Source organism: Pinus tabuliformis, chromosome Q, assembly GCF_031772625.1.
Source record: "Pinus tabuliformis cultivar Carrire ecotype Pingquan chromosome Q, CPIR1, whole genome shotgun sequence".
Lineage (NCBI taxonomy): Eukaryota > Viridiplantae > Streptophyta > Pinopsida > Pinales > Pinaceae > Pinus > Pinus tabuliformis.
Window position 1 is genome coordinate 900,221,862 of NC_142296.1, and position 24,061 is coordinate 900,245,922.

General features: G+C 43.0%; 1 protein-coding gene across 1 annotated transcript in view; it reads left to right on the forward strand.

Moving 5' to 3' along the window:
* PDE312 (Nucleic acid-binding, OB-fold-like protein) overlaps positions 1–24,061 on the forward strand; it is a 399,789-nt gene that overhangs the window by 318,518 nt on the left and 57,210 nt on the right. The gene's annotated exons all lie outside the window — the stretch shown is intronic.

Genomic DNA, 24,061 nt, shown 5'->3' on the forward strand with positions numbered 1-24,061 from the left:
ATATTAAACCAATTAACATGCCATAAACAATAGCATTTCTAGCTATAACAGATATGCAAATTGCACTTTCAGCCAATGCACTAAATTCAAAAGGATACTACAACACTTCCATTAAGTACTTGCCTCAAGATATAACATCAAAGCTAAATGTATGGAGTAAGAAGGCAATCTTTTATTGAATAATCATCCCCATACATTGCATAATTCAGATCTGATATTATCAATCCTCAAGAGGACAAACAAATCACTCCTTTAAGCCCTCCTATGCTGGCTAACAAGCACTAAAACAGCAGAAGTATTTCCAGCAAAGGAAAAGGAAAACAAGTTACATAATAGCATCGTTACAATGCATGATAACAACCTTAAATATGGGCAAAACAAAGCTCTATGATTGCAAATATATCTGCAATATATAGCCCAATATTCTAGGGCATTTATTCACAAAGGAAAACACATTTTGCAATGAGGATATGACTCTTTTATAGTTACATTTCCAGCCTATACATCTCTGCAGAAAACCCTAGAGCACCTTCTGCTTTGGTTTTTTTGACCATGTCAAAGGCAGGCTGTTCTAGAGACTTGTAAGTAGGGTGCCTTCCCAGTTAAATCAAACAAAATACTTCTGGAGGTTTCTTTATGGGGCATCTTCTCTTTATGTGAAGAAAAATGTGTTCTAGAGACATCGATATGGGGCACATCCTCTAGAAGCTTCTTCGATTAAGCTTCTAATATAGTATAATAGAGAACACTATAGAAGATCATGGATCTATCATGTAGTAAGTTCTAGAATAATCTATCTTCTTCAAGTTAAGGTGCTCTTGAACAGGGATCTTCTAACAATTTCTTCTGTAAAATAACAATAAAAAACCATTTTTATTTCGTAGGCTTGAAGCATTGTTCTTCTTGTTGACCTTGTTATCCCCTCACATCTAGGGTTAGCTAGAGGATATTTTTTTTCTTTGACGATCCACATCACAGATAGTGGTCCTGAGGATGACATCCAAGATTCCCCATATACAGTTGCCCACATATGCCTCCCATATGCTCAACCCACTCATTTGATATGGTGTCTATCACACATGAGGTACATTTATGCATTGCTTCATTTGATATGGTGTCTATCACACATGAGGTACATCTATTCATTGCTTCATATTAACTGTAAATTCCCATTGTATTTGACATGAAAGTAGTAATCACAGGTTAAATTAGATAATGCCATTAAAGAGTGTATTTTACTGCTAGAATTTTTTTCTGGGTTTGAACCCCTATCTCTGCAAGTAATTTCCATATTATTGGGAATTTCATTCTTATTTGCAGATTTAAGTTTTTGGGTTATTTTTATAATCTTTAATTTGTTGCCCAAACTTCTCTATCCACAGATCCATTGATCTTGTGTGTTTCCATACTTGTGGGTGGCCACAAAAGACACATAAACTTACTGGCTTTCTGCAATTTTTTGACAGTTTTACAGTTCTAAAAGTCCAAAACAACAAAAAATCATTTATCTGCAACCACTTATCTAAGGTAAAACAACATTGTCATATTATACGTGGTAAAGGTATTCATCACTCATTCATTTACTGCTATTAGAACTTAATGATTAATAGGTTGGGTGAAATTTTGTTTGTTGGTCTGTTTTATTTCTACAGTAAATTTTATTTCCAGATCAGTAAAAGAAGAAGACATTAAATCCTACCTTCATCTTAGATATCAATACTAGGCATTGGTCAACTCATTTTTGGTGAAGTTGTTTATGTATGTTAGGGGAGCCTCCCATAACTTTTAGTAGCATTTTTTGGGTTTAAAGAGTCGGGATTCGCGCCAAGAGTCGGGATTAGTAGCATTGATGATTTTTCCACTTGGAGGGTAATTGATTTTCCCTTCATTTTATTTTTTTGATGATTTCTTGATAATTCGATTTCTATTTTTGCTAGAAATTAAAATTAAAAGGACTCAAGAAGGGATTAATTAATTTTCCACACTGTAAGTGTATCTAAAAATATTTTGGTAATGGTGTTCTAATTATGAGGAACCATTCACCAATAATATTCCTAGATAACACTTTTACATCAAAATATTACAATATCAACCCTTGGAAAGGGAAATACACATAGACATAGACTCTTGAGGCTTAACCAAATTCTGTGACAAGACACATGATCTAGTATAAAAAAAACAAAGACTCGATAAACACTAGGACTCACCTAAGACCTTGTCAATGAGTTCCACCCTGGCGTTGGGGTATATATGGGAGAAAGACTCTGCCAACTATCCATGTTTACAAAACACACATAATTTGGGGAGGTTAAAAAACACCCTAGGATGAAACCCTTTGAGAAGAATTATAGGCTTACCTAAGTGTTGCTACATGGCTTAATAGTCATACTAGAATCATTTACAATAATTTCGCAGAATTTGGATTCTAATGATGAAATTGGCCAGATTTTTTTGTCTATTGCTTTATACTCTACTTCTTAGACTGTTGACATATACATGGTCAATAGGCCCGACCTACTGCAGAGGTAGCATATGTTTTGTCCTTGAGCTCACACTTAGGGAGATGCATGATGTGCCTTTGACAAGACATTCCGAGTTATTACATGTAGGAATATACAGGGTAAGTTCCTTAGACAAAACACCAAAGGACATCGCTCATAAGCAGATCACAGATCAATATGCTAGTACTGTTGACGTGGTCAAAACCTTCAAAGAGGGAAACAGTCCACGGCCTAAGCCAACGCGGCCACTTTAGGCAATTTATTAATAAAAGAATGAAAATTTACATAAGCTTCTCTCATGAACGGTTACCCTACAAATGACCCTCCATGCTCTTTAAATAGAGATCATGGACCAATTGGGTGTTAAGCCACGGATCAAGTGTAGGTAATACCGAGGATAGAATGAACCGTCAGATAACTACATATCGTGACTGTCAGATTGTAAGTTACAAAAGTACATAGTAAAGAAACACACTTTACCTAACTCTACACTAGACCAAGTTATACTTAACTATTTTCTATGTGTCGGAATATCCTAACATCCCCCCTTAAGAACAACTTGGGATAGGATTAAAGGATGTACAAATATGACACAATAAGAGAAGGAAGAAGGCATTAGAGCCTATCCCCCCTTAGTGATAGCTTCCTGAACTCCAACCATAAATCGAAGTTTAGTAAACTTCGCCTCTGTGAGAGCCTTTGTAAAGATGTTTGCAACTTGATCATCTGTTGAACAATATTTCCCTTCAAGAACATGGTCGTGAATGAGCTTTGTGATGAAGTGCATGTGCAGTTCAATGTGTTTGCTGCGTTGATGTTGGAATGGATCTTTGCATAGTTGAATGGCACTTTGATTATCACACCAAAGTGTAGTCGGATGCTACTGCTGAAAGCCAAACTTTGACAGGGTCTGATGAAGCCACAGGGCTTCCTTACTAGCTTCTACGACACCACAATACTCTGCTTTTGCTAAAGAAAGAGAAATGGCACTTTGTTTCTTGCATGCCCATGTAATAGGTCCTGAACCAAGAGTGAACACATAACTTGCAGTAGACTTCCAATCATCAGGGTCACCAGCCCAATAGAATTAGTGAAACCAACCAATAGAGGAGATGCTTCTGCACTGTAATGAATCCCAAATTGAATTGTACCTTGAACATAACAACGTATTCTTTTAGTTGCTTTCCAATGACTTTCATGTGGGTTTTGCATAAACTAAGCAATAAGGCCAACAACAAAGGAAAGGTCAGGACGAGTATGGGTCAGATACAAAAGTTTTCCTACAAGTTGACAATATAAGGTAGCATCAACTTCAGGGGAAGTACAAGTGACTAAAAGTTTGGCTCTAGACTGAAAGGGAGAAGGGGCTAGCTTACAGTCTTCTATGTGAAAATGGCGTAGAAGATCACATGCATACTTGGACTGGGAAAGGGAAATACCTTCCTTGGATTGCAAAACTTGAAGACCAAGAAAATAATGCAAGTGTCCTAAGTCTGTCATTTCAAACTTCTTTTTAAGGCTGGACTTCACATGGTTTATAAGGTTGGGATCACTACCAGTAAGGATAAGATCATCAACATAAAGAACAGGAATGATAAGAGACTTTCCCACTTTCTTGGTGTAGACAGTTTTGTCAGAATGACACCTAGAAAATCCAGTTTCTGAAAGAAAGCTATCCATTTTGGCATACCATGCTCGAAGGGCTTGCTTGAGACCATAAAGGGATTTCTTAAGCCAACATACAAGGTTGGAGTTTGTTTGTATAAAGCCAGTAGGTTGTTCCATATAGATTTTTTCATGCAAGTCCCCATGCAAGACCCCATGCAAGAAGGCAGATTTAAAATCCATCTGATGGACTTCCCATTTTAAAGAGGCAGTAAGGGAAAGAACAAGGTGGATAGAGTTCATTTTGGCAATGGGGGAGAAGGTTTCAGTATAGTCAATGCCTTCAACTTGTGAAAAACCCTTAGCAACAAGATGAGCTTTATGTTTATCAACTTTTCCATCTGGTCCATACTTGGTTCTGTAAACCCATTTGCATCTAACAAGTTTTCGTCCCTTGTTAATTGATGGGTCACTCCACTTCTTGATGAGAAGGGTGATGATAGATCGAGTTCATTGTTTGGTTGATACATGGGGGATTGTTGAGGTTTTCACTATATAGCGAGGCTGTAATATTCCTAATTAGCCATGGCTAATTGGAATATTCAATTTTTCTCAATTTTGCCTTCTATAGTTATTTATAAATAAAATGGTGAGGAAAGGGGGACATAACTCACTTTTTGAATAAAGTCACTCCCTAGTAGCACAATGTTGTAACTTAAAAGGGGGAGCCAAGGGGGCCAAGGGACCACGTAGAGAAGGGGCCCACGTAGACACTTGGAGGGATTGCGCAGATGGAGAAGGAACATGTGGCAAGAGAGAGGCTACGTTGGAGGATGTGGGCATTAGGGTTTTGACAGAGGCCAACGCTATAGAGGAGAGAGGAGCCTCCTCATTTTGGCATCATATTATGTTGCATTTGAGCTAGTCACTTCGACTTAGAGCACGCTTGCTGTTTAGCCTGTCTGCAACACTATTTAGTGCATCGAGTGTCTCCGTTCGAAGATCTCACCCTTAACCCCGGGGGACTTTGAGTGCCTGCTCGAGCAAGGTAGTTTCATCAATATTTTTCAGGAGGAGCGATCTTTGGAGTTGAGGAGGACTTGAGCATTTTGATGACTGCACAGTCTTGAGAGGGGAGCGTAGTCTCTTCTGGTAGGAGCTACAAATTGGGTTTATGTGGAGGATTTGAGCTTGGAGATTGAGCAAGAAATCAACCCTTGCATATTGAAGGATTTTGGCAGAGTTTCGGGTAGAGTTTTGGAGTATTTTCTTCAGGGGCAGCGCAGAGCTTTGAGGGACAACGTAGATCCTCAAGGGGGTGATTTTCGGGGGTAAGCTATTTTAGGAAAGATTTTTGGGCTTTTTTGGGTTTATTGAGCAAAGGTTGATTCCAGAGTTTCAGCATTCTCTAAGGAGAGGAACAGCCCCAAATCCTCACTTGATTCCAGCAGTAGCAGCAACACAGCAGTTCTCCAACAGCTTGGACGCAGTTCAGAGAAAGGCCATTTCCTTACCATTCTGAGTGTATTTCTTCACTTGCCTTGTGCAAGTCGAGGTGCTATCTGTCTGATCACCTCCTGTACTCTTTTCATTACTCGGTATAATAAAATGGCTTAGCATTTCTCTCTGCATTTCTCAAGTATCTGCTTATATTCCATGTATACATTATTGTATGTTGTACTACTGTTATTTTTGTTTTACCTCTTTAAGTACCCCGACTACTATATTGCTTGTGTTTGAGGGATACCCCTGATAAGGGATATTACAGTGGTATTAAAGCATAGTTTTGGCTCAGCCTGTGGAGCTAGCAGTGTATAACACCGAGGGAGAAGCCCTACATCTATTATAGAGGTAGGAAATACAAAGATATTGAGCGTAGGTTGGAGAACACCTACAAAGAGGGAGACTGTGTTCGGGTGGTGTGTCAGGGATATTACAGTGGTATCAGAGCATAGATCTGGCTCAGCCTGTGGAGCTAGCAATGTATAACACCGAGGGAGAAGCCCTACATCTATTACAGAGGTAGGAAATACAGAGATATTGAGCATAGGTTGGAGAACACCTACAGAGAGGGAGACTGTGTTCGAGTGGTGGACACAGAACAGGAGGAGCCTATGGTGACACAAAATAGGAGGAGCCTGTGGTGGGATGCAAAAAAGGGGGATCCGATGGTAGATGAGGACGGGAAGAGATTTGCAGACATGCTCCTCAAATCAATGCAGGATCTATCGAGGCAGATCGAGGTGATGGGGTAGAGATTCACGGCGGTGGAGGCTATACAGCGTGGGAACCCACGAGTTTCCCAAGTTGGTGAGGGATTGGGTACATCCCACCATTTGCCAAAGCAAGGTGCCACTCAGCGTGATTCTACTCAGCTGATGGCCTCACATGTCCCTACACATTCTACCATGCCCACTTTCCTAGGAGCAGACACGGGGGGCGGAGCCCAGCAGGAGGCAGTGCCTGGTCATATGGGCGATTATTTTCCAGAGTACCAGGCCTATGGGCAGGAGTTCAGGGATGCTCTCTCATTTAAAGACTTTGTTTAGCTCCAGCGGAATAGTAGACCCCGCGACCATCACAGAGGATACCGGCATTATCATGATGGAGACACCCATTGCACAGCTAGTAGATTCCACTTGCCTACGTTTGATGGCTCATCAAACAGTTCGACAAAGTCTTGGGTGGAGAAGCTGGACATCTATTTCTAGCTTAACCAAATGTCGGAGACAGAGGCCATCGACATTACATTTGGATGGTGAGGCCCAGGATTGGTGGTTCCATGGGATGGTTATACTCGGACACTCCATAGTGACGACATATGTCGACTTCACCAGGAGATTGATAGAGAGGTTTGACCGGGGGGATCCAGAATAGCACTTTGTTGAGTTGACGAGGCTCAAACAGATCGGGAACCCAGAGACCTACATTGCAGACTTCTTGAGGGTTTCAGTGATGGTGCCAGATCTATCTGCGGCACGGAGGATCTACATGTTTGTTGAGGGGTTAGCAGAGCCACTTCGAGGTTTAGTCAGATCCACTAGACCAGCCACAGTCCAGGATGCTATTAGCAGGACACGGGACTTACAGGATGCCTTACCCAGGACTCGGACATCTTACCCCCAGAGACAGGCTTTCCAGCCTAAGGGGAAGGATGTGAGGATTCTGCCTCCAAAGGGGAATCCAGGACGAGCACAGATTGATGATGATGCCAGGAGGGGGTTGAAGAAGAAGCGGTTGTGCTTTACCTGTCAGGAGCCGTAGGCACCACGACATAGATGTGCTGCTGGCAAAGCACATTTTATTGAGGTCTTCTCCGAGAGCAGCAGGGAAGAGGATGAGGAGGATGATGTGGAGGCAGGAGATAGTCATGCTGCGCAGGATCCTTTGCCACCTCCACCACCACTAGTAGGTGGTGCAGCTTTTGCACCTACCCGAGGGGCCCTTGCAGCGTTGCGAGGAGTTCCCAAGTATTTGACGCTGCGCATACAGGGGATAGTACGTGGCCAGCGAGTATCAGTTTTGGTTGACAGTGGGGCAACCCATAACTTCATCGATGCAAAGAGGATTGAGAGGAGAGGTATACAGACAGAGAGCTTCGATGGCTTTTCAGTTTTGGTCCCAGGAGATCAGACCATGGTGTGTGCTCGTTATGTCCCAGAGTTATCAGTGACGATGGGCACCTACACACTGACTGACCACTTTTTCGTGGTCAATATTCCGGACACCAACATGATATTGGGTGTTCAGTGGCTTATCACTCTAGGGAAGGTCACGACAAATTGGAAGGCCCTAGAGATGGAGTGGGATGATGAGAAGACAGGGAGGCATGAGAAGATACGGGGACAACACACATATTCGCCTCAGACTGTTTCGACTTATCGGATGGAGGCAGTCTTCTAGAAGGGAGACATAGAGTGGGCAGTGGAGCTGCGTGCATCAGAGGCAGGGACTACAGGGCAGACGATGCACCCAAAGATACAGTCTATCCTTGACCAGTATGCCACAGTGTTTAGGGAGATTCCATTGGGACAGCCACCAGACCGGGGTTTGAGCACACCATTGAGCTTGAGCAGGGCATACAGGCAGTGATTACTACCCCCTTTAGGCAACCCAACGCCTATCGGGATGAGATTGAGCGGGCCATTCAGGAGTTGCTGGCTCTTGGGCACATTTGGCCGAGCACGAGTCCTTTTGCTTCTTCTGTGGTGTTGGTGAAGAAGAAGGATGGCACATTGAGGATGTGCATTGACTACAAGGCCCTGAACAAGAAGACCCTGAAGAATAGGTACCCCATACCCAGGATCGATGAGTTGATGGATGAGTTGAGAGGAGCATGGTTCTTCTCAAAGATTGATTTGAGATTTGGGTACCATCAGCTTCGTGTGAGGGAGCAGGACATTCCCAAGGCCGCTTTCAGGTGTCACTATGGGCACTTTGAGTTTTTTTTGATGCCCTTCGAGCTAACCAACGCCCCAGCTACATTCCAGTCCTGCATGAATCACATCTTCCGCAGTCACTTAAGGAAGTTTGTGTTGGTGTTCTTTGATGATATTCTTATTTACAGCAGCACTTGGGAGGAGCATCTCCGGCACATTGAGACAGTGTTGCGCGTCTTGGAGGAGCAACAGTTCTATGCCAAGCTTTCCAAGTGTGAGTTTGGGTTGATGGAGATGTTGTACTTGGGACACATCATAGGGGTGAATGGAGTGAGAGTCCACGAGGAGAAGATCAGGGCCATCAGAGATTGGCCGGTGCCAAGGAACGTGACAGAACTTCGGGGATTCATTGGCATTTGTACTTACTACCGGAAGTTTGTCAAGAGTTTCTCACAGCTTGCTACACCCCTAACAGATCTGACGAAGAAGGGGGCATTCAGTTGGTCGAATACAGCGCAGTGAGCCTTTGACAAGCTCAAGGAGGTTATGAGTAGCTGCCCAGTGCTTGTATTGCCGGATTTTTCGCAGCCATTTGTTTTGGAGTGTGATGCGTCGGGAGAGGGGATCGACGTAGTGTTGATGCAGGGAGGTCACCCTATAGCCTTTGAGAGCCGGAAGCTCCTTCGACATGAGAGGTTGTATTCTATATATGACAAGGAGATGCTGGGCATTATGCATGCATTAGCCAAATTCCGGCAGTATTTAGTGGGTAACAGGTTCAGGGTGAGGACTGATCACAACAGCCTCAGGTTCTTTTTGGAGCAGAAACAACTACAGGAGAGGCAGCAAAAGTGGATCAGTAAGATCCAAGCGTATGACTTTGACATTGAGTATGTCAAGGGTAAGAACAACGTGGTAGCAGATGCCCTTTCACGTAGACCAACCACATTGTCTCTTATGAGCTTGGACACAGACTGGAGGGCTCGACTCTTAGTAGAGTACTCCAAGGACAGATTTGCATGTGAGGTTCTGGATGGGCAGGTGACGGATGACAGGTACAGGGTAGTTGAAGAGATCATCTACTATAGGGACTGGATCTTCTTGACTGAGGGATCTCAGCTCAAGAAGAAGATACTTCAGGCATCACATGATTCACCATTGGCCGGCCATTAGGGGTTTACCAAAACCTACAGGGCCATTAGAGAGAGGTTCTCATGGAAGGGCCTCAAGGAGGACGTACTCCAGCATATCCGGGAGTGCGATATTTGCCAGAGGAACAAGGGGGAGATGAGCCATCCCGCAGGATTATTGCAGCCTCTTCCCATTCCGGAGGGGAAATGGGAGAATATTTCGATGGACTTCATCACAAGGTTGCCCACAGTGCAGGGCAAGGATTGTAACTTTGTCGTCGTTGATCGACTGACAAAGTACACACACTTTTTCGCCATATCCGCACGCTACACAGCAACGCAGGTGGCCGAGTTGTTCTTCAGAGAGGTCTTCACAGAGGTCTTCATAAGACCATCATCAGTGACAGGGACAGCCATTTAATGGGCGGGTTTTGGTAGGAGCTTTTCCGGTTGGTGGGGACAGAGTTGACACCGAGTACCAGTTATCACCCACAGACAGACGAGCAGACAGAGATAGTTAACAAATGGCTGGAGGGCTACTTGCATAACTATGTCAGTGGGCAGCAGCGAGCATGGCTGAAGTGGCTGCATCTGGGGGAGTACTACTACTACAACACTACACATCACATGTCCATTAGTATGTCACCATTCTATGCTTTGTATGGATATCATCCTTTATCTTTTGCTAACGTGATGTTTGGTGATAGCAAGGCTCCGAGAGCTAAGATTTGGATCCAAGAGAGTCAGGATATTCTCCGAGCTCTCAAGGATAATATGGCTACAACGCAGAACCAATAGAAGTTGTATGCTGACAGGGGTTGGGTGGAGAGACAATTTGAGGTAGGGGACATGGTCTACCTACGATTACAACCATATCGATAGTCGTCACTGAAGCAGAAGGGAGCTGAGAAGCTCAAGCCCCGCTTTTATGGGCCATACAGGGTGATACGCAAGATTGGACAAGTTGCATATGAATTGGAGCTGCCCCAAGGCAGCAAGATTCATAACGTTTTTCATGTATCATGCCTGAAGAAGGCATTGGGGTAGCAGGTGACAGTGACAGATGAGCTACCACCCACGGATGATGAGGGGCATTTGGTGTTGCAGCCAGAGGCTATTATTGATACCAGGGAGAGGCAGCTACGGAGCAGGATGGTCCGGGAATTCTTGGTGAGGTGGAAGAATTTATCGGATGAGGATGCCACTTGGGAGAGTGAGAAAGTTTTGCAGCATCCATCACTTCAGTTGCTTGAGGACAAGCAACATTTTGCCGGGGGAGACTATAATATTCCTAATTAGCCATGGCTAATTGGAATATTCGATTTTGCTTAGTTTTTCCTTCTATAGTTATTTATAAATAAAACGGTGAGGAAAGGGGGACATAACTCACTTTTTGAATAAAGTCACTCCCTAGTAGCACAATGTTGTAACTTAAAAGGGGGAGCGAAGGGGGCCAAGGGACCACGTAGAGAAGGGGCCCACGTAGACACTTGGAGGGACTGCGCAGATAGAGAAGGAGCACGTGGCAAGAGAGAGGCTACGTTGGAGGAGGTGGGCCTTAAGGTTTTGAGAGAGGCCAACACTATAAAGGAGAGAGGAGCCTCCTCATTTTGGCATCAGATTATGTTGCATTTGAGCTAGTCACTTCGACTTAGAGCACGCTAGCTGTTTAGCCTGTCTGCAGCACTATTTAGTGCATCGAGTGTCTCCGTTCAGAGCTCTCACCCTTAGCCCCAGGAGACTTCAAGTGCCTACTCGAGCAAGGTAGTTTCATCAGTATTTTTCAGGAGGAGCGATCTCTGGAGTTGAGGAGGAGCTGAGCATTTTGATGACTGCGCAGTCTTGAGAGGTGAGGACGCGATCTCTTCTAGTAGGAGCTCCAGATTGGGCTTATGTGGAGGATTTGAGCTTGGAGATTGAGCAAGGGATCAGCCCTTGCATATTGAAGGATTTTGGCAGAGTTTTGGATAGAGTTTTGGAGGATTTTCTTCGGGGGCAGCGCAAAGCTTTGAGGGGCAATGTAGCTCCTCAAGGGGGTGATTTTGGGGGGTCCGCTATTTTAGGAAAGCTTTCTGGGCTTTTCTGGGTTTATTGAGCAGAGGTTGATTCCAGAGTTTTAGCATTCTTTGAGGAGGGGAACAGCCCCAAATCCTCACTTGATTCCAGCAGTAGCAGCAACACAACAATTCTCTAGCAGCTTGGACGCAGTTCAGAGAGAGGCCATTTCCTTACCATTCTAAGTGTATTTCTTGACCTGCCTTGTGCAAGTCGAGGTGCTATTCGTCTGATCACCTCTTGTACTCTTTCCATTACTCAGTATAATAAAATGGCTTAGCATTTCTCTCTGCATTTCTCGAGTATCTGCTTATATTCCATGTATACATTATTGTATGTTGCACTACTGTTATTTTTGTTTTATCTCTTTAAGCACCCTGGCTACTATATTGCTTGTGTTTGAGGGATACCCCTGATAAGGGATATTACAGAGGCAGAGTTTCATTGTTGTTGCTTAGGATCAAGACTAGTCATGGATTGGTAGGCTTTGGCATCACAAAGATGCCTAGGTAGGATATGTTTGACCTTTATTGATATTTCGCCATCAGGTTCTAGGATAGGAGGATTTTGTATGAGCACAATGGGTAGTCAGTTATAGTTAGAGTGGCGCAGCGTTAGCATGGTGGCATCCTTTTGAGATTAGCGTGGGACCCCGACATTCCAAGGCTTGGCAGCTCAACTACCATTAGGGATGAGCTGGTTTGTACAAGGGAAGGTCTCTTAGATCTTCCATTGGACCTTATTTTCTTGGAGAGCATTCCATTTCTAGGTGACTCGTTGATATTATGGAATGCCTCGCAAGCATGGCTATATGACCAACAAGAGATGGTCGTGATTTACTTGCAAGGACTAGGGATCTATTCTTTGAGACATGAGTTGTACCTTCAAGAGTTCACTCATGAGGTACCCAGGATCAATTTCTTGGTAGGCTAGCTTTCCAAGGAGTTGACAAGGGCTTGGCAGAATCGAGGTACTCGCTTGTTGACATTATGTGGGAGGTCTCTTGCACCCATACACTTTGGGGTTGTGCGTGGAGCGAGGGGTGCTTCACATTGAGCATGATGACTCGGGATTCTAGCATCGAGGGATTCCTTTATGATAGGATAGTGCAAGGATCCGAGGTGACTCAGTGGCACATTTGGGACCCCGGTATTATTTGCAATGACAGTTTGGGCCAGTAGATAGAGAGAGCGCTTGTTCGAGCATTGCTTGAGGACAAGTAACTTTTGGTGGGGAGGAGTGTAATGTCCCTGTTTTTTTTTTTGTGAGTGCAAAAGTTACTAAGGAATTTGCCCAATTTTGATGATATTAATTAAAAATAGGGCAAATTTTATTTTGTTGGAAAGGACAACAAATATTATTTTATTAGGAAAGGGCAGCAAATATTATTTTATTAGGGAAGGGCGACAAAATATTATTTTATTAAATTGGCGGCAAATGGTCACTTAGTGGAAAGTGCCGCCCGCCAATAAAATAATATAAAAAAAGGGAATCTAAAAGCTTGGAGAGTCTCAACGAAAAGTTAGAAAAGGAGGTTGTACTCTTTTGCTAAGGATTCATTCTAGCTTATCATCTCTCATTCTTATTGAGGAAAAACTCAAGCGAGTTTCAGATTGAGGGTTTCAAGCAAAATCCTCACTCTAGTTTCAGTGGTTCCCTTGCCACCATAGCTAGCATTTCTCTTTCTTCGGTGGACATTATTGCCACCCTAGCTGGATAATATCCCAGTGATTGTTCCTGAAGATCTGATCAAGTTTGTTGCAGGGATTCTTCAACTTTTCTTGAGTTTGTAGGGAAAACGAGGATTCTATAATATCAAGGGAGTTGAACTTCATTGTGAAAAGGGCCAAGCCTTCAGTTCTCATGCCAAGATTCTCAAGCAAGCATCCTTCTTCAGTTTTCAATCAATAATCAAGAGGCCGAATTTGTGTGTCATCCAGATTCCAGAAGGCCAAGTTCCAAGCTCAAGCAGAGGTTGATTCAGTTAAATGCAAGGAGGCCAAGTAGATTGATGCTCCAGATTTCCGAGAGGCCGAGTGTTTTCCCCTGTAGCCAAGCACACAGAATTTCTAGTGGAAGAGGCCAAGTTATGCCAAGAGGCCGAATTGAAATTTTTATGAAGCCCTCACTCAGCCAATATATCAGGGTTTGATCTCATAATTTGTGCTCCAAGGTAGACCAATCACAAGAAAAATCAAGTAGCCTAGAAGCTGATCCAAATCAGAGAAATAAAGGGTCCAAGTTATCTTGTAATTTCAGGGATTAGTGCCAAAATTCGTCTTCTGAATTTGAGACTGAACATTGAGACCGAATTTATTCAAGCTGGTGGGTCGAATCCCCTTGTGAAAAGAGCTGATCTGAAGCTATAATTCCAGGCCACGAACTTTCCAGAATTTTTTTGCCAAGCAGAGGTTGAGTTAGTCTTGAGGCTGGAGTATTATTAGAAGGCAGGCTTAATTCAATCTAACTTGTAGGCAGAAACCCCGTCTTTGAGGACTGATATCTCTGCATTTAATATCAGATCTGAAGCCATTCCGAGTGCACGATTTTTTCCAGAATTTCGTCTTGTTCGGGCAGGGACCGAGTTCCAGTTTTGAAGGCTGAAGTGTTTGTAAGAGGAAGGCAGGCCATAGGCATCCTACTGGTGGTTCGATTCTCAGGCGGTGTGCATCTTTCAGACCACCCAGACTTGGAGCAGGTTAGAGGAGGCAGAGACTCTCATCATAATTTTCCTGTGCTGTTGGAGACTGGTGCCCAGAATTGATTAAGTATTGTAAAATTCGAAGATTGAAGTGTGCTGGAGCGAGTTCCAGGTTCTGCCCTTGAATTCAAATTGTAATCACTGAAGATCATCCATACTATAGTTCAGATTTGCCTCTAATATCTTCTGGTGTTATTTCTTCTGTTGTTGTCCATGAACTGTTTGAAGAAAAGTTAATTACTGAAGTTGCTTGGTCCAGAGTTTGCATGCTATTTGTTTGTTTAAAGGTGTGAAAGAAGAAGTTCAAAATTTTGAAAACTTTTGCTTGAAAATTTATTTGGGACCTGTTACCCACCATTTTGTGGGTGATATCCCTAGGAGAAATTTTTTCTCCAAGATAGTCCTCAACCAAGCAGCCCCTTGTAGCCACCAACTAGCTCTTTATGCCACTTGTCTGCCACCTAAGCCAGCCATGTAGCCCCTCACCCATATGTCATGATCGTATGTTTGAAGGTGGGCCTCCCAAACCTAAAGGTATGCCTTGTCATTTAGTAATTTGGTGTTGTAGTTTGCTTATCATGGACACTTCTAGGCATAAAATTATTGGGGGTATTTGGTAGAAAGAATGGGCTAGTTCTGTGCTTTTGTCCCCTAAACCCCTATTGGATATTAACCTTGGATTCTAGTCTCGTGGGATCTCTTTTATTGATCATTTGGCTTTAGGGACTGTATTTCATGGGAAACCTTCATTTTGGTTGCATGGTCCTGCTCCCTCATCCACATATATTGCCCCCTTTCCACTCATTGTAACCTCATTAATCATTTCTCCCACCTGGGTCCACATAGGGCTAACTCTCCCCTTCCCCTTGCCCACACCTTGGGTCAGGCCTAGAATAATGCCCCGGAGGTTGATGCAGCTAAAAAGAAAAGTAAAATCATAATTGGCCACATTCAACAAGAAAATGTACCACAAAATGCAAAATATGGCTGGAACAAACACATTTAGCAGTTGGGAAAAAGCCAATACATGAGCTCTACCCCATCATCATGGCCATCACCCTAGTTCCTACTGGTTCTATGAGCCTCCTTCATCATATAGGAACCCATGATTGTCCCAACCCCTAGTGGGAAATGAACCACCCTACCTTAAAGGGGAGTATCCACTGTTATATTTCACATATCATGCTCTTACCCCTTGAGCCCTGAGCAATTAATTAAAGAAAAATCATAAAAAGGCAAAAGACATATAAAGAAGGGTGGAGAAATGAAGATTGAGGCACCTCATGTACCACGATTGCTTCCTCCTATACATTATATACCCTAGTGTGGCCTTCCCTTTTACTAGCTACCCTTGTACCCCAGCATGTGGCCCAGGGCTGTTCCTTTTCCTTCCATACGCCATTCATCTTTTGTCACATGCCACCACCTTTTAAAGGATGTACCTTGGACATATTATCCTCTTTAGAAGTAGAAACCACCTAATGGGATTCTTGTTTAACCCCATTTGGAACTTGGAGACATGAGCACGTGCTAAAGCCCATTATGGAAAGGGAAAACCATTATGAAGTCCCTGCTTGTGGTCCATGGTTTGTAAGCCCTTTTACTCGATTTCCTTGATGACTTGTTGTACTGGAAGGCTAGGGGACGCATTGGATCTTAGACAGGATTGCAGGTGGTCTCCATCTTGGGTTTGGTCTCCCTATATGGGGTCCTAACCTCCAAAGGGCTACATTTGCACATGTAGGGTGTGTGTTGAGAGCCATGGACCTCCATAGCAGTAGACAACACTCCATGGATCCCCAAAGATGTTTAGAGATTGCTCGAGATTCAGCTATTGAGCAAAGAAGATGCACTTGGTTCACCTTTGCCCAGCTTGCCCAACTGTAATATTCCTGATTGGAATTTAACAGCTAATACCAAGCAATGGACTAGGAACAATAAATAAACTGGAACTCATACATAATAAGTAAAACACCAAAATGTCCAACAACACAATTTGAGCCATTTTATTACTTTTATGATAAAAGAGTACATAAAATGAGTTGAAGTTTTGGAACCTGGGCTTGCTATGCAAACCCCATGTAGTACAACTCTGATCTGGAGGAAATATTGGCCCAAACTAGTACTTTGCACTACCCAGAAAATTATTGCTACTGCTGTTGGAATGGGACTAAAGAGTCTTCCCTGAAGAATGCTCAAATCACCCTGAAATTGCGGTTACGGACTCCCCTCCAAAACCCCACAAATACCCAGAAAGGGTTTGGCCTAACTCCAAGCCAAAATTGAGCCCACCAAGTAATGCAAACTCCTAAGCTAGCTAGCAATTCCACCTGCTATAAGAATGAGGATTTCAGGCCCGAATATTGCCCAAAAATTCTATAAAAATCGTTGGAGACACCTTTGAATAAACCCACAAAAACCCATAAAGGGTTTGGGTTGAATCCAACGTGTCCCGGTGACCCCAAGAAATGTGTATGGTTTTAACTAGCTAGAAACTTTCTTTGTAGAAAGAATTCTGCTGTAGAAGGCCAATCAATTACTAGAAAAATCTCCTTCAATCCCTGCAAGTCACTCCTCCAAGCCTCTTTATTTCTCCTTAGCCCGAACTCCCCAAATGTCCCAATCAAAATGTCTGCGCAGTAGTTATCCAGAAACCATTGAAACATATAAATTCAGCCCTCCAAATTGCAACAATCTCGACCCTGCAAATCACCAAGGAAAGACTCGCCTTCCCTATGGATAAATCTCTATAAATTTTCTGGCAAAAACTCCATTGTTTGCTAGCTTCTCTCAACCCCTTCGAATTTCCTTCTGTACCCTAAGAGAAGCACACTCCTGCTAGAAATGGTTTGCAATGTAACTCCTAGAGAAGCTTTGAAATGGACTCCTTCTTACTCCCCTAGGGTGACACTTGAAGTTCACCGAAGGTAGAGGTGGAATTCCCACTCGAAAATTCCTTGTGCTAAACAACGCGGTTGTCTTGGCTAAGCAGCTCAAGAGAACTAATGTCGAAATTGTAAAATAACCAAAGATAATCCATAAAATGAGTCCATCCTCTTATAATTTCTACTCAAGCCTCTAGACTCCTTTTTTTAATATTATTTTATTAGTGGGGGCCATTTTCCACTGAGTCACTTTTGCCACCATTTAATAAAATAATAATTTGCCGCTATTCTCCAACAAAATAATACTAGCCACCTTTTGCCAATAATATTTGCCCCTTTCTAATTAATATTACTAAAATTGGGCAAAATTCCTTAGTGACTCCCATGCTCACAAAATTGGGGATATTACACCAACAATTGTACCATGCACTTGGCAAATGACCTAGGACTTGTATGTTGATGTGGCATCACTTACACCATCATTTGAGTCCTTACAGATGGTATACAGGCATCTTTGACTTACTTGGAGACCCACGAGGTCACTTGTGTGCCCTCACAGCCATTGGGAGCACCATAGGTTTATTATGTGGAAAACAAGGGGCCAACCCCTTGTCCATTACTTTTCGAAGTCCGACTCATCATTTTGGCACTTATGGACTTCATCAGGCCTCTTAGAAAGCCCGACGACATCCATTATTGATCATTCGACTTGTTGGGAGGCTTATTATTTTATTTATGAGCTAGTTTGGTGGGTTTGTCACCAATAGATAGTTATTTGCACTTTATTTTAGTTGATGGGCTAATGTAGGCTCAAATTAAGTAATTCGAACTCTTGATGACTGTATAAATAGGAAAAAGATGAATTCATTTGTATCATCACTTTGGATTGGATCATTCTCTCTCTTGAGAATCTCACACTTCTTTCTTGGAGGATGAATTGGAGCATGGATGAATTTTGATGTTTGGATTGGACTTTCTTATCTTGGAGCTTCTTTATTGACAAATATGTTGATGGTTGGATATGTTCTCTTACACGTGAGTACACACATTTAATGCTATTCTTGTTTTACTTTGTCATATGCATTGGAATGGGATTTTCGCTATACTAGGGCTAATTGTTGCATTGCATAATTGCAAAATTGTGGAATTATTGTTTCTATGTAGCATCTCTCAAATGTGTGGGCCATGTATGTTGAATGAAATCTCCTAGGGGTAATTCTACCATTGAATTTATCTTGATAAGCCATCTCTTTTTGAAAAGCGAAGTATAAGGCTTTAAGGTCACTTCCTTTTGCCCTAAAGTCCAAGCGAAGTAGTCTTTGAGGCCTCCTTGACCGAGAAACAAAGTCCTTTCTCATCATTTTCCTAGACTCCATTCTCCCCAAGGGATTAGGCAATGATCTACCAATAGGTGGTCACTCAAAGAACCATTTTTCTTCACCTTTCACCTTCTCTTCTAGGTCTAGCCAAATTGGGTCACCTAGGGCATCACTTTCTCAACAAACTAGCCATAGGAAATATTCAATCTCCTAACCTCTACTGCACTAGTGTGTCCCCAAAGTCTCCTACAAATTAGAAGAAATTTTGACGGTGGGATTGTGAGATATCCCAAGCTGTTAATTTTAGGTATGTTCTATGCTAGAGCAATTTAATTCAATTTCTTTTCCACGTTAGCAATCACATCAGCATAAAGTAAACTACAGATAGAACATAAATATAAATCGCAGAAGACAAGCCAAGATAAGAGGACACAAGATGTGGCGCTAGCCAAGGACAAACCCCAATGTGGGGAACCCTTGATCAATTCTTCTTTTATGTTTTTCGAAGTTCAGCAGAGAAATTGAGAGATAGATAGTACATTTACAATAAAAGTCAACACTTTGATTTTTGATATCTGCACGAGATCAGTTGAAGACATATTGCTTCAACTGATTCTCTAAGATGACTCATTCACCTATCATTGTGTTGCATCTCGTCTATTTGCTTCACATTACCGTGTGACAACTTGCTATACTATCACATGTGTTGAACCTTGATGATATCCCAAGCTGTTAATTTTAGGTATGTTCTATGCTAGAGCAATTTATTTCAATTTCTTTTCCACGTTAGCAATCACATCAGCATAAAGTAAACTACAGATAGAACATAAATATAAATCGCAGAAGACAAGCCAAGATAAGAGGACACAAGATGTGGCGCTAGCCAAGGACAAACCCCAATGTGGGGAAACCCTTGATGAATTCTTCTTTTATGTTTTTCAAAGTTCAGCAGAGAAAGTGAGAGAGATAGATAGTACATTTACAATAGAAGTCAACACTTTGACTTTTGATATCTGCATGAGATCAGTTGAAGACATATTGCTTCAACTGATTCTCTAAGTTGACTCGTTCACCTATCATAGTGTTGCATCTCGTCTATTTGCTACACATTACCATGTGACACCTTGCTATACTGTCACATGTGTTGAACCTTGATGACTGAGCTACTCTCATCTTCATGCTGCTCATCATGCTGCATCTTCCATGGTCTTATTCATCATCAAGCCGCCCATGCTCATGATCTCATTCATCATTATGCTACACATGCTCATATCATCATGCATCATTATGCTGCCCGTGCTCATATCATCATGCTGCTTATTATGCTGCCCATGATCTCATACATCATGCTGCCCATACTCATATCATCATGCATCATTATGCTGCCCATGCTCATATCATCATGTTGCTTATTATGCTGCCCATGCTCATATCATCATGTTGCTTATTATGCTACCCATGATCTCATACATCATTCTGCCTTCCTTCGGAGATAGATGCTCCGGTTGTTTCGGCAGTTCCCGGTAGTTCCGGCTTTTCTGGCGGTTCTGGATTTTCCAACAGTTCCAATAGTTTCAGAATTTTCGGCTTTTCTGGCTTTTCGAGCTTTTCCGACTTTTCTGGCTTTTCCAGTTTTTCCATCTTTTCCGGCGTTTCTGGATTTTCTTGTAGTTCTGGCTTTTCCGGTAGTTCCGACTTTTCCAGCAGTTCCAGCTTTTCCAGCTTTTTCGGCAGTTCCGACTTTTCTGGCTATTCCTTAGGATCTCTCCTCCTACTAAAACCCAAAGACAAGTATAGAGAGGAAGAGATCCAAGTGTGTGTAGAAATGACTTGAAGTCCTCTTCTATTTATACTAAAACGTAGAGGTTGAATAGACAGGACTGTTGGGCTTTTGAGCCTACATAAGTTGCTCGCTGACTTAACAATTTGTCCATAACATAAATAAATTCATAACTTCATAAATACTTATCGGAATCGGATGATCTTTAGATCAATTCTACACCTCTCGACGAGAGGGATCTAATAAAAATATCAACTATCATAAATAATATGACCCACATGGAGTTTGGCCCTAGTTTCCAATTTTAACACTCCCTCTCAACTAGGGAGAACTCCATCCACTAATCCATATGTCCGGTTGTACTATCTCTGCCATCAGTGCTCTGCACTGCTCTTCTCAGCGCTGCTCAACTCTGCTGGCTTTGCTTTGCTCTGGTCAGCTTTGCTGGCTCTACTCTGCTCTGCTGGCTCTGCTCTGCGCTGCTCAGCTTTGTTGGCTCTACTCTACTGGCTCTGCTCAGCTCTGCTGGCTTTGCTCTGCTCAACTTAGCTCTGCTGAACTATGAAGAACAAAAATTGATCGAGAATGTCTCATACCATTCTCCACTGACTCAAAGTTAGTCTCAGAGTGCGTACCACTGGTCCCAGACCAGTCTCAACTGACACAAAGTCAGCGTCATAGTGGGTACCACTCCTACTACTGGTCCCAGACCAGTATCATCAGTCCCAGAGTGTACCATTGGTCCCAGACCAGTCTTAACTGACCCGAAGTCAACGTCATAGCATGTACCACTCTCACTGGTCCCAGAGTAGTGTTCCACTAACCCTAAGTCAGTGTTAGAGTATGTACCACTGGTCCCAAACCAGTCTCAACCGACCCGAAGTTAGCGTTATAGTAGTTTCAACTCCTACCACTGGTCCCAGACCAGTCCTCGATTGACCCTAAGTCAGTCTCAGAGTATGTACTACTGGTCCTAGACTAGTCTCAACCGACCCGAAGTCACCATCATAGTAGGTACAACTCCTACCACTGGTCCCAGACTAGTCCTCCACTGACCCTAAGTCAGTCTCAGAGTATGTACCACTGGTCCCAGACCAGTCTCAACCAGTGTTTTAAAAACCGGTTACTGGTCAAACCGGTCGGTTAGCAACCTGGCCAGTCCGAACCGGCCAAAAAACCCGGTTTGGAAGACAGTTTCTCCAATTTTTGGCCCTAACCGGTGAAAACCGGCCGGTTTAGGACGGAACCGGCCGGTTTGTATCAAACCGGCCGGTTCCGTCCTAAACCGGCCGGTTTTAGGCATGCCCACCATAACTTGCAAAAAGCGGATTTCTAACTGTGGTTTTGGGGTTTTGGGGGGGAACTAAGGGTGTTTTCCCTCCAAAAACACCCTCTCCAAGCTATAAGAGGCCCCTCTCACTCTCATTTGTCTCACACAACTGATTTGGAGTGTTTGTGAGTGTTTGTGAGTTTGTTTGTGAGCTTGGAGAGTGTTGAGTTTTTGCTGAAGTAGTCATCTTGGAGTTGGAGTTGGAGCTATTTTGGAGATAGTGTGTAGCTGTCAGTGGAGTTGCCATCTTCAAGAGGAGGCTAAGGAAGCTAGTTTGCATTTCCAAGTAAGGATTTGCACTTGAAAATTCCTTATTTCACTGTTGTCCATGAATTAATTTTTTTTATGTGTTATAAACTTCTCACTTCTATGATCTACCATCCAGGGAGTCATGATGCATCCAAAAGCCAGAGATACTGCATGGGCTCATTGTGATATGATTGATGGCAAAATGATCTGCAAATATTGCCAAAAATCCATTCAAGGAGGGGGTATTAACAGGTTCAAGCAACACTTGGCTGGGATAGGAGGCCATGTAAAGCCATGTGGAGCACCAAATGAAATAATAGGGCATATTAGGGCAGAATACCTTCAGAAGTTTGAGAATCAAGTCACTGAACCAATAGAGAAGTTTATGACTGCAAAGTTTGGGAGTCGAGACTCAACCAACTAAGTTTGATCATGATGACTGAGACTCATGAGAAGTTTCAACTTCAAGTGATAATGTTGATCACTGTTATAGTATTTACTATTATCATATATGTAGAGTCTAGACTGAAGTCTTGTAGTAGGCCACTGGCCCCATAGTTTGTACTATGTAGGCTTTGTTTTTACACTCTAGAGGCCATTTATAGCCTCATTGCTTATGTATTTTGTCGATGATATGTATTGCACTCGGTGCCATTTTGATATATTCACCTTTACATGGTATATAAATGAGCAATCTTTGCATATTTTGTCTCTATTGGCTTGGAATCATGGTTTTAAATCTTAAAAATAGTTTTTTTCATTAAAAAATAATTATTTAATGTATTTTTCTAAAACCGGTTCGTTTAGACCAAACCAGTCCCGGTTAGACCGGTTCCAGTCGGTAAACCGGTTCATTAGGTGGACCGGTCCGGTCACCGGTTCCGGTTTTAAAAACATTGGTCTCAACCAACCTGTAGTCAGCATCATAGTAGGTACAACTCCTACCACTGGTCCCAGACCAGTCCTCCACTGACCCTAAATTAGTCTTAGAGTATGTACCACTGGTCCCAGACCAATCTCAACCGACCCGAAGTCAACGTCATAGTAGGTACAACTCCTACCACTGGTCCCAGATCAATGAAGGTCATCCTAGCATAGGGAGTATGGTAGATACAACGATGCGTCCATCAGTACTACTATGGTCCCTATCCTCATTTCCCTGCTCATTGATCAGATGAGAGGTACTTCCCATGAGTCCCAGACTTCATGGGTAGGATGCCTCGACAGGAGAACTTAATCAATCTTGTCCTCACAGGAGAACTAATCATCCTGCTACACAATCTTCATGGTGAACACATCATCTAGACCTCACAGGAGAATTAATCATCCTACTACACAATCGTCATGGAGAACACATCATCCAGACCTCAAAGGAGAATTAATCATCCTGCTACACAATCATCATGGAGAACACATCATCCAGACCTCACAGGAGAATTAATCATCCTACTACACAAGAGAGCGAATCATCCTGTCCCACAAGAGAGCGAATCATCTTGTCCCACAAGAGAGTGAATCATCTTGTTCACAAGAGAGCGAATCATCCTGTCCACAGGAGAGTGAATCATCCTGTCCCACAAGAGAGCGAATCATCTTGTCCCACAAGAGAGTGAATCATCTTGTCCACAGGAGAGTGAATCATCCTATCCACAAGAGAGCGAATCACCCTATCCTAGTGCGCACCACTAGGGGAGGGTGAGTCACCCTGTGGTCGTATGTTGCTCCAGTAAGAACCACAAGCCCCCAGAGCTCCCAGAGCTCAATGTATGCAACATGCAGGACCCTTGTACAAGGGTCTCTCGACGACTCCAAGTCGTTTGGGAAAATCACAAATTTGATCTTTCCCCGGGGCTTTGACAAAGTGTATCGACCTGTACATCATCTTAATGCGATGGAGCCTCCTTGCTCATCGACTTACCATATCCCAGATAAGGCAGTATCTGATGTCTATCCACTGGAGCAATCGTCGAATACGAGATTCCTCAATAATCGAATCCCACCTTTGGTTGTCACAGAGAATCGCAGTGGTATTCATCATGTGTACTCATCGACCAGTTTGCATTTGAATAATCATGCAGTTTTTATATTTCCGGCAGTGCATCTCAATCCATGAGAGATTGTGCCCCG